Source organism: Lepeophtheirus salmonis, unplaced genomic scaffold, assembly GCF_016086655.4.
Source record: "Lepeophtheirus salmonis unplaced genomic scaffold, UVic_Lsal_1.4 unplaced_contig_5622_pilon, whole genome shotgun sequence".
NCBI classification, from domain to species: Eukaryota; Metazoa; Arthropoda; class Copepoda; order Siphonostomatoida; family Caligidae; genus Lepeophtheirus; species Lepeophtheirus salmonis.
The window spans coordinates 16,341-35,455 of record NW_027294937.1 but is presented as its reverse complement, the minus strand read 5'-3'; the positions used below and the strand labels follow the sequence as shown (position 1 = coordinate 35,455).

At 29.8% G+C, this 19,115-nt stretch overlaps 1 long non-coding RNA gene across 1 annotated transcript; it reads right to left on the bottom strand.

Moving 5' to 3' along the window:
• Nucleotides 1-214: 214 nt before the first annotated feature.
• On the bottom strand, nucleotides 215-2,076 carry LOC139907532 (uncharacterized). Its single transcript, XR_011784214.1, has 5 exons — nucleotides 1,941-2,076; nucleotides 1,716-1,882; nucleotides 1,449-1,657; nucleotides 1,132-1,345; nucleotides 215-1,061 (listed from the first exon to the last, which is right to left on the bottom strand). It is a non-coding gene; the product is annotated as an uncharacterized lncRNA (long non-coding RNA).
• Nucleotides 2,077-19,115: the final 17,039 nt, after the last annotated feature.

The window sequence follows — 19,115 nt, the reverse complement described above, 5'->3', positions numbered from 1 at the left end:
AGGATCGATATATTTTTACATTAGTTCCTGAATCAGTACACATTATTATTCATATTTCACAGTTTTAAATGTACCTCTAAAGATAAATTTAATCTTACAACTGATGACTCATTTCTTTGAGTGTCCTTCTAAAGTTAAATGTCCTATATTGTACATGTGCTACTTTGAACTCTTATCATACACCTTTATGTAAAAAATTATGAAGCATAAAAAGTTTATTTAATACTACTGAGCTCATTTTATATTTATCAAATATCTTATTTACTATAATATAAACAAATAAATAAAGAATAGTTTGTAGATCTGTGCAAGATGGATTTTTCAGAAGCACGATCGAATATTCTATGCTATAAAAGGTATAGACACACACTCTATTATTGATTTTAATGTTTTAAATTTAGGTATTGTTTTGAAATATTCATATATCCATATACTTTTTCAGTTGAGGCCAAAAATTTAGAAACCTCTAAATCCTGAAAGGTAGAACAAAAATTTTTAAATTATACACCATACCCATTTATTTTTGTAAAAAAAAGTCCTAACAATTTTTGTCCAAAAAAATAATATCTACATTATTTAAACTTCTGTCCTGCAACTCCAAAATCCTACCAAACAATAGTTTGTCGTCTCTATATATCTATTTTTTTCTTTCAGTATATTGTATTAATGTTGCTGGATCAGATAGTGGTTTGTTGATGGATTAAATATCTTAAATTTAAAAGCATGCACAAATATGCTTCAAATATTGTATTATCAATCAGACAGATATAATTTAAAGATGGTTTTGATCCAATTTATATGCTTTGAAATATTTGTAAAAACAAGAAAATTTTATTTTTCCTTTATGTATGATAGGATGCCAGCCAGGACACATCTTTTCGAATCCTGACATATGGTCAATGGTCCTCCTTCATTTAAACCATACTTGACTGAGTTTCTTTTCGTGCATAGAAGGTCATTTTTTTGGCAATCTTTGTGGAAATTATTATTCAATTTTTTCACTATAGAGAAGTGAACATATGGGCTATCAGTGTGAACATTTAAAAAATTTGATCCACTAACTGAAAAATACATTATAAGTACGTGTGGTACCTACTTCATATTTATTAGAACAACTCTTAGTCCACTTACAAGTTGCTAATTGTCCGTCCCTAATTGGAAAATAATCATTGGAAAAGCAAATGGGAAGGACTTTATCATTCCATACCAATTTATGATGTAGGTGAATCATAGCAATGTTGTTTTCACCTGTTTCCATGTTATAACTCGCATGTGCAACAAAACCACTAACCATTCCGTCTTGATAACCGTCCTCTCTATAGAGTGTACCTGCTCCAGCATATACCTAATAAGAAAATGAAAGTATGTTGGGTAATAATTGCACATATTATTTTAAACAATATAATATATCATCATTGGAGGTCGGTTTAACTAAAATATTACGCTACATTAATTCCATATCTATGGTAATATATTTTACAATTAGCTGTAGTAAGCACACGAGTATTGCTAAGGATAACTCCATTGCACAAAACTTCTGCATTTTGTCTGTTTACAATACGTGCATGCCAAGGGAATACGGCATTATCATAATATCCCTCTGAGCCCTCGTTTTGCCGTTGACATGAGTTTCCTAAGTCGTTGGATATTCCACAGTCTTGATAAAAAATATATAATCTGTTTTTATACTCTAACGATGAATTTATAACACTTACCAAAACATGCATCTGAGCAATAGTCCCACTTTGGATTTAGGTAATGCTGGGCATGATTTAAATAGCATCAAGGCTTAGAATAGATTTTTGTATTCTCTATGGTGCAAATTGTATGTTTCCCATAGTATGTGAACGGAAAAAACATTCTCCAGTCTCAATTATACATCCTAATAATATTAATAAATATATTTGTGGTAAAAGTTAATGTAAACTAAAAGAACAAACGTTTGCCATTAGCGGAAATTAATGTCTGTAGCAAGATCCATATAGTGATAATCTTCATGGCTTAGCCTTAGATTTAATTTATATATTTACTATCTAAATATTTGACGAGTCTACTGACTTTAACTCAACAAATAAAGAAAATTTATATATGTATTTGAAACGAAAAATAACAACAAGTGCTATAATATTTACTTACCTGAAATGAACTGAGACTCAAGTAAGGACCTATGAAGACACAATATTTGGATTTATATTTTTTCACATCTGTTCTACATTAAGTTTTGGCTGGAAAACAGAGTTACAACTCATTTTGAATATACAGTTTGAAATGATGAAATTGTCGCCCTAAAGAAAATAAAACTACAGCTTTATTTTTAAACTTTTATTCAAAAAGTCGATTAATGTAACTTGAATATGTAGTAGAGATGACATATAAGCAATGTTTCCACTTTCAGCCTCATTCATCGCTTGGATACCGTTTTGGAGCCCGTAGCATGTTTTTTCCAAAAGTGCCGGTGGGAGCTCGGCGAGTACTCGGTATATGAAGGCACTCAGGCTGGTTTTGTTGTTGTGGGAGCTCATGTTGGTGATGCTCTCGACGTATGGCCAACCAAAGTGTCAAGTGAGTTCAGATTGAGGCACTAAGAGAAAGTTAAAAAGTTGAAGAACTCCTTTTGAAGCCAAGACTGGGTCTTTTTGGACTTATGGCCCGGTGTATAGTCCTGTTGCCAAGTATAGGGTTTGCCAAAGTGCACCTGATTACACCAGGGGATCACCACACTCTTAATCACGTCCAGGTACACTTTAGTGTTGACTCTTAAGCTGTCTAGGAAGATGTGATGTGGCATGATGTAGGGCTCACTTGAAACAGCAGCCAATACTATAACAGTGGTCGGAAAATTTATTTTCATCGCTCTGAGCTGTACCCTCAAGCATTGAACTGTCCAAATTTGCAATTCTAGGGAGTTGGCTATGGTGAGAAGGTTGTTAAAATGGTTCTAATATTTTATTCATAGTATTTCTCAGAAAAATATAAGTGGAACAAGTAGGACTCAAGAAGCCAGCAGGAGAACGATGTCATAGGATGACTTCAAGCAAGACCTTTATAAGCTTTTAAAATTGTAAATAATTATAAAAAAGGTATACTGAAAGAAAAAGCTGAAAGTCTGAAATTGATTCAAATGTAAATTAAATTTTTTTATCATTCCATCACAAAAAAAAATTAGTTAATAAATTATTCTGGATTGTGATATTTATTTTCCCTTATTAGATATTTAGAAGCAAAAGAATCGAGCAGATAAAAATATAGCATCAACAAATTTGCATCATAATGTTAATAAATAAAAGTATATGTTTATAAGTATTCTCCAAAAAAAATTAAAAATTATTTGTCGTTTTGAAAGTGCACAAATAATTAGCCTATAATAATTTAATGATTGAAATTTCTTCATATTTAAATTCTTCACACCAACGACTACGCATATGCATTCCCTTAATATGAATATCTATCAATTCCACAAAGCAAGCCAAAACTAAAAAAATATAGAAAAAACGCATTTTCTGTAATTTTCAAAGTGAAAATTACATTTTTGAAATCTACGCAAAAAACTTAGAAAATAAACACTACCAGTTTTTGATATTAAAAAAAAAAAACAGTACAACCCATCCATGATATCAAATCTTCTTTCACTTGTTTAAGAATTCATTGCTTAATTTTGGGTCAGACCCCAAACTTGCAATCTCGCAGCCGCTTGCCTGAGCATCTAGGCAACCTCCAAAAATCTCAAAATACACCATGGCTCTCATTTTGTACATGAAAGAATGGGCAAAATAAAGTGTAAACTCTACTCCTGCCGCGTTTTTAACACCAATGAACCTTTATAAAATGTTGTAATACAACAAAGACCACAGGTTGTGCAGGTGACCTGATGGTCCTGAGTTAAGTTAAATTTCTCCCCCACCACCCAATGCACACATGTCCATTGGTTGTGGGCTGTTATTAAATAATATTATGTTAAGAACAATTTCTTCTTCTAGAGGTACTAGGCGTATTTGTGCTGTGGCAACCTGTACAAATCCATCAAATGTCCACTATTTATGTATATTATTTAGAAAACTTATGTTCTGACCTATTTTTCATTAAAAATAACTTTTAATTTATTTGTTTTAAATCATTTTATTATCGTTATCGGCGTAGGGTAAAAATTTACATTAGAATTAGTGTAAAAATTTACATTAGTATTAGATTTTGTAAGATTTTCATTTGCCATAAGGTCTATTTTAAAGATTTGGACGGCAATTTATGTACTACATTGTGAGCTTGATTTAAATATTTATGATAATTAGCCAATAATTATTAATTACAATATATTTTTCATAACGGTATCACATAGGGCAGTGTATGGTAATAATTGATCAACTTCGACCCAAAAAAATGTTTTTTTTCTTTAAAATTGGTATGAATCTTTCACATAATCAGCAAAAATAAAGGTTATATTTTAATTCGAGCTATGTAATTGGTCTCTGTTGTATATTGACATATATAATACGTTTAAATAAAAAAGTACCTACATTTAAATCCCATTCAAGATGATATTATGTATTAGTATTTCATGTAACCTTTCTCATATACAATAAAGGATGTACAGTTGAATATAGACCATGATTAGATGATGTCGTTGTTCATTCATATACGATATATTAAACATCATTATAGTTTTTTATATACAATAAGCATTCTCTCGGACGGAATCATATTTGCACTCAACAACTTTCCGGATTATAGAATTTCCGCTTGTGAGAATTCGAGGTTGCGAAACCAAATATATTTTGGCAAATAAATGTACCGATTTTTTTACATTTTATTTTATTTAATAAAGAAATACATAAGTGCTTATAAATTATATGGATATATATAGGTGCCAAATTAGCCTTGTTTAACTATTAATCATTTTCTAAGTCTAGTAAAAAATAACAGCCTATACTGGTTTGCTTAGATTTAAACTTTTGGTTTGTAATGAAGGATATCTGGGTATCATACAGTTTGCTAGCTACCTTGATGAAGTCACCCCTTTGATCCTCAGGGATATTACATGACTCGTTGGCAACAGCAATATCTTTGATGCCATCTCTATCACTTCCTTGCTGAATGGGGGGTTCTTCTTTAATGGTTCTTCTTTAATAAGCTCTTCATCGGACTCTGCCAAGTTAGGATTAAAATGCGAGTGTGAGAAAAAATTGTAAAATAAATAATATTAGATCAAGCACCAGTGTTGTATGCATGAAATTGTAAAAAATATCTGAACTATATAATGAATTATTCTATAAATTGATTAGTTATGTATTCAAATAATAAATTATTTATTATTGTATAATGACACCGGGACTAAATATCTTTAGATATAGTTTATAAAAGCTTCGACGCAAAAATATTTCACACATTTTATCTTCTGTATTACTACAAGTGATTTTATGACATCTAAAAATGCCTCTTTGTCTTTATTTAAGATACCAGGGTTAGACTTCACAACATCAATATAACAACTCAGTTTCAAATAAAAATAGATAAAAATATTTAGAATTTGGTTCAAGAAGACATTTTTTTGTTATTGCCATGTAGCTTAAAAAAATCTTCTATGTAAGGTAAATTCAAAAATAGCCTATAAAAATATAATTTTGTAAATAAATCAGTACAATATTCATAAGAAAGTAGTCTCCATATGTCGTGGGCCTGAAATATAAGCCACACTGTTCTTTGATAGCCCGATAATATCCATGGATTAATATTAAGAAAATCCTATCTTCGATTTGGTTTGATTTGGGGCAACGGCAAAAAACAAAGATTTACATGGGAAAGGTTCCGTAATAATTTCTTGAATATTAGTGCATATCCCTGCATGCTCTTTTGTTGTACTGTGAAAAAAATCATTATTAATCACTATTTGGACATTCTTTCAATCTCAAAACCACATGTAACAGAGTTTTTACATTTGATACGTTGTTTTCCATTCGCGATAAGCGTTCCATTTACACCAAACCTCTCAAACACTTCGTGAGATCTTAAAAGGAGTCTGTCCAGAGCAATAGGTTTTATAATTTCAATTATTGTAGCAAAAAAATTGATATTTTTCCAGAACTATACCGTTTAAAATGTATATTTATGGTGGGGAATAAGGGATTCGAAGGCATCGTCAGTGTATTGAGAAGTTCAGTATCATTCCTCACACTTTTTTTTTGTTATGAACACATTTCAAAAGTGTATCAAATCTTCAGGCAATCCAGTGTTATATATGACTAATTGTAATTTTATGTCTTTTAGCCTTTATAATAGTCACCCAAGCAATCTTTGGTGCTGACTCAGAGCAGGTGGCTGAAGGATCGCATGAAGTAGGCTGAGACTCCATTTCACAGTCAATCATATCTAGTTCTTGTTGGATTTTTCTTTTTAGAAAACGATCCATGACCTTATTACTTGTGCCTTGCTCTTTGAGAAATGCTGGATTAGACTGGGAAGCAATTAGAGGGTCAAAATTTTCACCAATGAAATTGATTCAAGATTATAATAATTTTTCTATGAGTGCAAAATCCAAAACTTATCACAGTTTTTCTCTCGATCGTCAGGTTTAAGAAATATTTGAGATTATAGTAATTCATGGCTATTATCGTTCAGATACATTTTTCACCAAATTGAAGTACGATCAATAAAACTGATGTAAAAAGTATTTTATGATTATAAAGTGTTTTTATTGATTCACTATGTTCTTCTGAACTCGACATATTTCCATTTTAGTGCTGAAAAATGATGACCAATGACACTCTTCTTGAGACCATTATAACTTATTCATCATTTATAGTGATAAGGAGTAACATAGCTCATATTATAGAAAAATATTCCATCTTTTATTAAAAAAAATATCTATTTAAAAAATAAAATTCTCCAAGGACTTTAGTTCGATTTTGTATTTTTTGAGGAACCCCATTATTTAGGGGGGTGTACAAGCAAATATGCAACATTATCTTCCATACTTTACGATTTCAATGTCTTCATAACGACAACATAAAACGTAATAAAAATATACATAACATAATATCGCTCTTTTCACAAATTCAAATAAAATAATTATTAATTACTAATTAGGTCTATTTTGAATATCAAACTTATTTACTCATCACGAATGGATTGCTTCATTATTTCTATCCTGGAATCCCCTTTCCAAATGAAGGAGTCGACTCTAATCTCTTATGAAGTCTTGTAGTTTTGTTTTGATGAATTTTCATCCTGTCGTCTCTCATTGAATACGTAGTTCGAATAAGACTAAGTGCATCTCTTGAGATTGATGATCAAGTTAGAAGTATTTTCTTTGGTTCAAATTCTTTGATAACATAAGAACATGTTGGGCTTTAAAAATTGTCAATATAAAATTGCATTTACATTTCAAAGTGTTGTATAATTTCGTTTTATGGCTATAACTTATCATTGTTATAGAACATAATTAACAAATTATTAGTAATATATTTCACATCCAGAGTATGTAATCTGAAAGTATATAGATCCTATCATAGTTTCAACCGTTCAATATATTAATATTTCAATAATGATGGATAGATTCCTATCAAACAAAAGAGTTTTTGAGAAAGAATGGTATAATTTTGTTCGCGTCAATCCCGTACTGCCCACAGAGTAATGGGATGGCTAGACCAGTGCTGAAAAACATGAAGAATTCCTCAACAAATGTAGGACTATAAATTCCAATGAATTCAGAGATAGATTATTAAAATATAGAAATACACCACATGATTGTGGATACTCATCTAATGAAATAGTTCAATACCCTTCCTAGATGATTTGGGTTATATATTTATATTTTAAAATAACTTTTATAATTTTTTAGAGTCAGATACCATAAACTATGGTTTTAATAAATAGTTTATGTTTTCTGATTTATCCTAAAGACAAAATACATTACCCTTTCTGAAACGTCGACTTGTATTAAATTACAATAGATGAATCTTTGTCAAAATGTGGCCTATTTTTTTTCTTTTAAAATAATTAATAATACATTTTACCCTCTCCTGATTCCATGCAAACTCTTTGTCAACTGAGTCCTATCCTTATTCCTCCTTATCAGACTTGAATATAACTACATTGAAAATATGAATTAACATATTTGTAATACTGAATACAGAATGTTCATCTAAGATATGGTTCAACTAATAAACTATAATCAGATGGAGTATTAGGATGAATCTATTGAAATCATCAAACTCGTTCTACGTTTCATAAATTTTCCAAGGATCCATAAACTAATTACTGAAATATCTAATTGTACTTAACCAATGATCTATTTATATCTATAGAAATAAGTATTAAGTCATTTAAATCGATGTAAATTTAATGGGATCTCTGTGTTATCATCCAAAAATAAAATATAATTTTTTTCTTTTTGTTGAGAAGTGTATTCATTAATTTTGAAACCATTTGTCCGATTGGACTCCTAAATAACTAATAAATTTATATTTCATGTATAAAGCTCCAAATTATGACAAAATTTAGGTCCTTTATTATTTACTGACTAACAATTAATGAATTTGTCATTATTAAATTCAGTTTATGATAAATTTAAAATTATAGCTTGATTTTAATATAGCTAATAATATATTTCCTTATTATTATTTAGATAAGATGTTAATTAATTTTTTCATTATTTGATATATATATATATTATGTTTATTCATGTTCCTGCTCTTTATTTTCCTTATATTTTTAAAAGAAAAAGCTATATTTGTTTTAAACAATAGGTTATTATTTAAAATTTAATGTTTTTGGTTAAACTATGATGTATTCACTATGAAGTAATTTCTTGTAGGAGTTCATTAAGTTATTTCAGTTTAGGTCTAAAATAAGGCGAATTAGTGTTGCTTTTTGAGGAAGTGTCATTCTTATTATGATATTGACGGGTATACACAACCCATAAATATTCAAAGGAATCATTGCAATTCCGGATGTAGATAAGAAAAAACTCCCCGAGCTCATACAAATTATTGAATCCATAGAATGGGCTAGTAGTGTCATTAGTAATACATCGATTTTGGCAGCAGTATCTATTTTTAAAAAAATAGTTGGATATGAATCAAATAAAATTGAATCACAACTACATGAAACACCAGTAAGAAAGAAACCTGGCCACGGTCCAAATATTGTCTTAGAAATGGTGAATAAGACTTGAATAAGTCAAGGGCAGTATGTCATCTGTGACAATTATTTTGGAACTGTTCTTTTGCTGAAAGATCTCGCACGAATGAAAATTGCTTGCACTAAAACTCTTCGTGAAGACTGTTTCAGTGGAGATCCAGTCTTATCAATGCAAGAAACAAGAACAAGAAAGCTCATAGGTCAATGGAAGAGGCATTTATAGGTTTTGTGTCATGTGTGAAATGGAAATATAATAAAGTAGTAAGTATAGCTTCGAACCAGATGAGAGATCAACCTTTGCAGAATGTGAAACGGTGGGATAGGAAGCAGAAAAAGCTTGACGTATAAATGCACAAGTCATCAATGTTGACGTTTCAGCAGACGAAAGAACACTAATCTAAGCTTTCTGAATTTTATTTTAAATTTAGTTATTGCAGTGCTGAAAACACTGTACTGCAAGATGAAAGTATACTCGAAGTAGATGGAAAGAATGTAAAGGCTGCATACCTCATATATACAAGAAGCACCAAGTTCCTTTGCACCTAGAATGAACAGAACGTTATCATACGAAAGAGTAAATGCTCTAGTATCATCTTATGTTAATTTATAACATAATATAAAGGATATTTTTTTTTTTTTTTTGAAATTCATTATTATGTAGTAAATTCAATTTTTGTTATCTTATTACCGAGTAGGAAGATAGGTATGTGTCTGGGCAGTATTTCTTTAGTTATAAGTAACTTTTGAAATTTTATTTTTTTAAATGTATTTTATTAAAACTATGAGACAAACAATATAACAATTAACTCAAATTTAAAGTAGATAATTATCAACATTTATGGGTTAAAGGTAAGAGCAATTACTGATGGAAGATGGTATAGAAGTTGGACTATAATGGAAGTCAGGGATAATGACCAATACACAGTGGAGGTTGATGGATCTAATAGATTGACTTAAAGGAAAAGACGTTTACACTGTCCATTTGATGATCCAATAAGGACTCTGGATAACAAAAGTGAAGATATTGTTCTAAATGAACTAGGAACCATAGAAAATTGAAAAACTTCAACATTTACGGAACGAAGACAATCGTCCAGAACAAGCAAAAGAGGATAATATATGACCCCAGTTCGTGAAAATAGATATAATATTGTATAATATATAGGTAATTATAATACAATATCAGTGAGGGGATGAAGAAATATTAAAGGCTGCGTGACAATAAATTAGAAACATTGCGTGTGAAAAACCTGTTTTATTTTGAATAATGAGTAGAAAATAGTTTTATCTTTTATAAACATTAGGGAATTTTTCATATTTGTAAGAGTATCTGTTTAATTATGGGTATATCATTTTATACTTATTTTTTAGTAAAACACATCTTAATCATATATATCAGGGAGATTTTTATTCAAACAGGATAGAGACGGTAAATCCATATACTTACATCGAACTTCTGGATAATAAAGTGCTACCTTAATAAGAAAAAATTTGGGGACATGTTTTCACTCAAGACAGAACTCTGTGTCATCAGGTCGCTAAACCCCAAGTCTTCCTGACAGATAAATTTACTGACTTTTGGGACCTCAAAATGTGGCTGCTTCCTCTTCAGACGCGAACATCTTAGACTACTCTATCTATGCGTGCCCATAGGAGACGGCGTGTGGAGCTTCCATCAAGAAAGAGTGGGCCTTACTCGAGTTCGACTACATAGTCAAGGTCTACAAAGGATTAATGCATCTTATTGACGCAATCACTAGAGCTGAGGGCTCCATTATGGAATAAAAGTTGTGCCAAACCCTATTTCCAAAAGATTTTTTTAAATTAATGTCCTTATAAAACCTCTTATTTAAAGTTTACTATTGAAAAAAATAAAATGTGTACCATTAGATAAGATCAAGCTTGCACATAACATATATAAATAAACATATTAGTTTATATTGAGTTTTCTTGAAAAAAGTAATTATGATATTTTGAAAAATATAATTATTAATAAGGTTACTAGAATAACATAAATTTATCTATGGTATCAAAGTTTTAGAAATCAATCAAATTTAGACTTCAAATGTACAGCTTCTATATTGAATTGGAAATTATATTGTTGAGACCCCTAAACTTATGCTTATTTGGTGTTCTTTAAAAAAAAAAAAGATTTTAATCAATGCACTGAACATATGAATTGTGTAGGATTCCGAGGGATTTTGATCAATTCCAGATCTTGTTTAATCTATTGGGGTTTCCAATTTTCTTTTTATAGTCGAAAAGAGTTGGAACTGCATTGTTAGTCAATAGTCATCGTCCCTCTACAGATCGACGACGAAACATATTCTCTTCAAAGTGGGCCTAAATAGTAAAATGATAAGTAATAAAATATAAATGTTTGTTATTAAAATATATATTGAATGTATTATTTAAAATGAATTCTTACGTCGCAAAGTCATGAATTATCCGTTGGAGTCCACTTGGGACGTCCAACAGCGCTAATTCACAGTTTTCTCTGATCCTTGCCCTTTGGAAAGGTAAACATTCTTCGAGGACTAAAACCTAAAGTCATTTTGTTGGTTTTAGACATACTGTTGCAATTAAAGGCACAACACATCACCATACTGATAATTGATCATATAAATGCCAATGAAATATAACATCAACTGTATGAATTTGAATAAGTGAATGAATCAAATGAACAATTTTGAATTATATTTATTAGATATTTTAATGAGCTGTGTAAGTATTGAAAATAGCGCAAATATTCTATTATAAACCAATGAAAATTAGAGATAAAAAACAAGACATTATTGATTTATATTTATATACATGACGCCTCTTTCCTTTTTAGTCTCTTTAGATGTGCGTCTTAAGTCAAAATCATATTGAAATTAGTAACAGGAAGTTGAATCCGGTTACAAAACCCCATTACAAAGTTTTAGTACAAATTTGGAAAAATAATTTTACAAAAACACCGAACATATAAAATCCATATAGAAAAAAAGAAAGGTTTATTTAGAAGAATAGTTTTTAAGAGTTGCCAGCTTAAGTGAAGATACCAAAGAGTCAATCCGAATATACCTTATAGAAAAATACACATCTATACAAGAGTATATTTTAAAATTATCTTTAACATAAATTATATATTTATTTACGATTGAAGGGAAAAAGGTTGTTGTAAATTATTAATAGTTAACTTCTGTATAATAAGTTATAAATATATATACAAATGTATTAAATTCTGTAACTTTTTAAAATAAAATATATCATCGTATAATTAGAAAACTTCAAACCCATCATTACCAGTGTTGTCTCAGTCTTTATTAATATGAACAGTTGATGGACAGTTGACAGGAATGTCATTGTAGTGCAAAGTCAATAATAAGACCTTTAGATTGGGTGTGCAATCTTACACTGATAAATATATATTCTGTTAGGGATAATACTAAAAGGATGTACATAGACATAACTACTGAAATGTATAAACATGTATACTCTACTTAATAAAAAGGTGCATTACTTTCTACTTAAAAAAAATCCCTACATCATTAGATAAAAGTAAATAAAGGACAATACATAACATTCTTTGACAATTCACACAATAGCATCAACTATTTGAAAGCCTCCATCATCAAATACTGAAACAAAGTATCTCCAGCTGACATGGTTAAAGGCTACCAATTCCTGTAGGCACTGTATCGAAATAATTATTTGCATAAATAAGAAATTCATTCGATGATTATTTTTTATAAATAAATTAGAACTTGTAAATAAATTTACAAACCTGTACTTGCTTCCTTTACTGATCAGAATGCATTTACCTGAATGCCCCTGTATAAACAGTACACTATTCCTTCTATGTTAATTATTTCATCACTATTTTGCTTTAAGCTAATCTACAATCTGAACAAGATAAAACAGCAAAGTTCGAACAGATAATATAAAAAGAAGAAAAAGGTGGTGAATATAACATGCGGCAGCAATACCTTCAACCCATTTTTAAATACAATATATAGAATGTATTGAAATACATTTCATAAGTTACATATTGATGACTCTAGGCGAGTTACGTGAATCATGAGTGAATATAATTCTAAAAACATTGCATATTATAACATTCAAACCTCAACAACTCCTATAAATAAATGGGTTCTGTGATTTAAAATGTACACTGTTTGTTGGGGGGGAAAATACCATGAAGATTTTGTAATTATAAAAGTTACTAAGATATAATTTTCTCTCCTCAAACAATACAATCTTAAAATCCTAGAACCTCTTCATTTTGATAGAGATAGTTGTTGAGGTTTAAAAATTATTATATGTAAAGTTATGAGTAATGCATAGGCTATATACGACTACTTTTACACTATGATAGATAGGTTCACGAATGTCAACACATACCACTGTTCATATAATTGACATTTATATTGAATATTTAAAGTATTTTACCAAATATTGCCTATTTCAAACCGATATGTTATTATATTTTCATGACGAATAACTATAACCTACAAATCTCTTTTATACATTTCTCAATCTAAGTACATCTATGGAAGTGAATAATTGAAGAAGAATGGTAATGGGGGGGGGGAAGAAAAAAAAAAAAATATATTCTTTATTTGGGCTACTTTTTAGCAGTCAATTGTTGTAATTAGCCAATTTTCAACGTATTTTGCTTAACACCACCTGGCAAGCCTGTAAATACATAAGATTTTAATCAAAATTATCTGTTTCATAGGGAGGGAGGGGGAACGAAAATATATTCTAATATGCGTTGTATCTTTATAAGACAATCATTAGTGCTCGTAGCAAATAATTTATAACATAAATAATCTTAAAAAAAAAAAATAATAATAATCAATTAATTTATAAACTATTCATTGTTGTTTCATCCAATAGTAAATAAAAATGGGCACATCTTCAAAAAACAAAACAATAATCAGTTAAAACTCTTCCTAATTTTTATTCTTTACTTGTATAATTATTTAATCAAATCATGTTGAGTGAAGGATGTATGTCAATTCAAAATTTAACTGCAATTTAAATTAATTTCAATCTTTAAAACTCGTGGATACTTGTCATTTGTTCTTATTTAAAAAATCTGTGTTTAATTTATTTTTTTATCATTTTTGCATTTTTAATATTAATTTTTTTTTAATTTTTTTTTGATTTAAATATATTTTTTCCCCGTAAATTATTAAATTATACTTAATAAAAATAAAATATTTTCATTTGACCATACTAAGAAAGGAGTTGAAAAAATTTGTGTTATAGTTTAACAAATTAGTCCAAAGAATGCCTGGATACTCCTCTGTACACAAATAAGGCCACTATGAAATGATCCCAAGTGTAGTATTCTTGTTGTCAATTATCAATTAGGTTTTTGATTATAGAACGTCAGACATATTTATTACAATATACAATATTATATATAATATTGAGTTCACTTTAAAAAAATAGAACAATACATCTGCACATGTAAATTACCTTGCAGAGTAAAATGTTTAGTCATACGTTTATTCAACAATTGTCTTGCCAATAAATATTATAGTTGTTTAGAAAATGATTCAACTTCCAATATATTTAGGACTTTGAACGATAGTCAATTATTCCAATAGAAGTCTACAGTAGTTAATGGATCTATCAAACATTTGTTTGAAACATATCTTCACTTATAACTATTTGTATGAATTTAATAGCAGAATCAACAAAATAGGGCGTTATCTTTAGCAGTCTAGACTCATTTTCCCGACGTTATAAATATATACATATGTAGACATACTTTTACAAGCTCTAGCTTAAAAATGGAATTGATATCAATGATTTTTACCTAATACACACTAAAGACAATAAAGGGTTCTTATCGATGAAATAGGTTTCGTTGAGTAGGAAATGCAACATATAGCAGAAGGAATATCCTCAAGAGCTTTGATGGAAGACGTACCACTCTGTTCCTCAGTAGGTCTTTTTGTCATTTATTCTGACTCCTTAGTTCGTGTATAAGTGTAAAATGATTCTGTAAAAGAAATAGAGGAGTTTATGTACTTTTTAGCAAAGATGCAATTAATCATGAGGTCAGAATTTAACATCACATACCTTGATGCTTAGAGCATCTGCACAATGACTAATCCTTCGATTAATGGGATGATATCTACCGAATGAGGCTGGATCCCTTAAACATAAATTTGAAAAGAGAATCAGCAATCGTGTGGCTAGAACAGGGGTCACCAAACTACGGCCTGCAGGCCAGATCTGGCCCTCTGCGTCATTTCATCTGGCCCAATTTGAATTTGCCTTATAAAATGTATGAAACGCGAAACTTTGTGATAAGATTAAAATTTCAATATTTTGTTGGGAAAAGAAGAAGGAATTGATTACTTTCTTTCTTACATATTCTATTGTAGTACTATTTTATGCTTATTATCTTTTAAATACCTATAGAGTATCTTTGTCTTGTTCCATGCATTTCAGGAAATACATATCCAGTGTACATGTGGCACCAGCAGGAGCTACATTAACTTTTTCATCTCCGTTTAGGTATCCTACAATTATGTATATTTCCTGTTCTTTCTTTTTCAGATCCCGTGACCTTCATTTTCCATTAAAGCTATTAAAAAGTGTTGCGTTTTCAATTAAATAAAGTATTGTATTGTGGAAACGGAGGATCAGAAAGGTAGCTGCGTAATATGTAGCAAAAGTGTTGCAGTTTTGAAAGAGTGCAATCTTTGTCCTCACAATGAAGCAAAACATCTACCAAAAGTCTTCTGGAACGTTACACTCTGGGAAGTCCATCATATGTGGTTTAGAAACTCCAAGAAGCTTCTTCACGAAAATGTTTGCTGAAAATGAATCTGTCACTGGTTACAAGTTACAAAACAGAATGATCATGTGCCCCGCGCTCGTTATTCTTTCATATATCAGGCTTGCTGTAAAGATATGTTTGGTGACCCCAAGGCTTGGATACCGAACTAAGCAATGTATCAATTTTTTCGATTCTGAATCTGTACCTCCGTACCATTACACTAGGTTTCTTGTATTATCTTCAAATAAGTAAAATTATAAATTGATAATATGTAATAAACTAAATATCAATAAAATATATCTTTAAACAGATAAATGTTGGATTTTGATTTGATCAAGTTGATCATTACTCCTATTTTCTATTTCTTATTAGATTCTAAAAATTCCATGAAAGCAAACTTCACCAAATGTGTCTACCGAAAAAACAAAGATATCGATTAAAACGGAAGAGGCAAATTTATCAATGGCCGTCGAGGATTTCCACCTTCCTAAGTTTTGTTCTTCGGAGGATAAGAACTGGTTCCGGAGAATTTAAATTCATTTAGCGTTGAAGGGGATTTGTCATACCAAAATTAAATACAGTATTATGGTGTCAGCAGTACCGAGTGAGTTTTTCAATATTATTTATATTAGTGAAGTGAATCTCACTTATAAGGGAGCGAAACAATCCACATTCCACCAATGGGGCCTGTCATCTTTTGGAAGCATAAAAATAATCGTCAACATATTGGTTTATATTTCTGAGCTCTCAGGCATGGAGGTTAAAGATGAGGTTGAATGTCTTCTGGATAGGAATATCTACAGAATTTACGTGAAAGTTTGATTAATGATGCATTAATAAGGAATACTCCAAAGGACCAATAGGGATATTGGAGTGCACAATCAATACTTACGACTAAGAATTTAACAGATAAGTTTGCAGTAGCGAAGGAAGTCACAAACACTTCCTTTTCTACTGTCGGGGATGTCTTTTCGTCTCCAACTGTCAAGCCTTTGAATAAAAAAAGACCTAGTGGAGCTTTTTCGAAGTCCTCAACGTCTGCAAAATTTAAAAAAGCCTGCTATTATTATTCAAAATTTAGATTGAATGCTACTGTGTGCACCGTTCCTGATTGCCATTTTAATTTGTCGATTTGATAGGCTTAAAAATGCAACTCAGACATCCCAACGACTAATCGATTCTGTTTTGAAATAATTAAAAATATCTTCGTGTATCTTGATGATATATTGATTGCTTTTGAGACAAAAACTTTTTCAACTCCAAAATAAAAAAATTACAGAGATTTTTAAGCACAGCTCAGTTTTATTCCCAATTCATTGTCACACTGATTTTTATCCAGTTTTTACGATTTTTTTAAATTCAAAATGAATGAGAGCTTTTTTCAGTTGAGTTTCTAAGATATTTTTATTTCACCCGTTTTATAGAAAGTTACTTAGTATTAAGGAAAGCATAAAACATTTTTTTATGGGCTTTGGATGGAAAAGTTTTAGAGTATTCACAGATCATAAGCCATAACTATCTGCGACAGAAAAAACGTGATCTAAAAAAAAAAAAAAAAAAGGATTTAAAGACCAAACCTAAAACAGTTGACGATTTTAAATAATATTTTCTTATTTTATGGCTTAAATAACACTTATACCAAGATTTTAACGTCAGTCACATTGTTCATAAATGAAAAGTTGAGTAGAAAGTTGACGGTGATGTTGTAACCCTTCTATCATAACTAAATATAGCCATCTTAAATTAGCCTAACACTTAAACACAAGATGTGTGGCGCAAGCTTTCATCCTCTATTTTCAGCATTATACATCAGCTTTTCAACCAAAATTCATTAACAATACTATTCTCTTTCAAAAATGGCAGTCGCCATCTGTTAGGCCAGGTGGCATTTTAAATCAATTTGACAATTTGTTAATGAGGAGAAAATTATTGACAGGTTATTTTCATTTTTTTTATAATTGGACAAAACTATCTTTACTATCTATGTATTTACAGGCTTGCCAGGTAGTGCTAACAAAATACGTGAAAATTTTAAATCAATTAGAAAAAGTAGCCCAAATATTTATAGGAGTTTTTTTTCTCTTCCCCCAATTTATTCAATTATTCACTTCCATAGATGTACCTAGATTGAGAAATTATTTTGTAGGTTATAGTTATTCGTCATTAATAACATATCGCTTTGAAATGTGCAAAATCAGTATAAATGTTAATTATATGAACAGTTGATTCACGTAACTCGCCTAGATGTCATCAATATTAACTTATGAAATGTTATTTATACTCCACTTGAAGAAGACATCATAAAAAAAACTGTAAAATTTGCAAGCATGTATTGAATTATTTAATAGTTATGCAATAAATTAGTACTTACTTCTTTATAAAAGAGATTATTATTGAATTAATAATGATTAAACTATATAAATAATATATTTATACAGATTTCTAAAAGTTTTATTTTTTCTTTAAGTTTATTTATTATTATTATTTATAAGTATGCGTAATGTTTATTATGATTTTTGGCATCATTTTCAAATATGCAGCGCCAATTGGTGTTGAGATAGATGATACATACACAAGTTGCTCATAAACAAAAGGAGAACATTACTAGAAAAGATTATAGTTTTTTGTAACGAAAAATTGCAATTACTCGGTATATATCTGACCAACCAATTAAGGTAATTTTGGTATCATTGCATAATACAAGTGAAATAACATCATTGATATTATATAAAAAATACAAAATAAAAATGTTGTTTTGATTTTTTATTCAACATACCTACATTAAATCAAAAATATATCTAAATATACTATTTCTTCATATCACATTTGTGTTTTGAGTTGTCTTGTCTTGATTCCATAAAAACTACATTTTTCGTAATTTAGTCATCAAGTTTTTTGCCCCCACTTTTTACAGGTTGGCACATATTTATCGTCGCTTCTTTATAGCTTAAAATTAAAGGCTTATTCATGGAAATTTCTAAAAGTAGTTGATATCACTGAACTTCTTAGGTTCTCACCTTTCGAATGATATATCACATATTCAATTGCAATAAAGATGTCAATAAAAATAATACAAAGGCAACGGCCAAATAATGGGTATTCCCTTCTGTCCAAAGCAATAACCCCAAAACAATGTTTTGTCCAATACAGAGCATTAACATCACATGTGGATAATGCTAGAGATCACTACACCCTT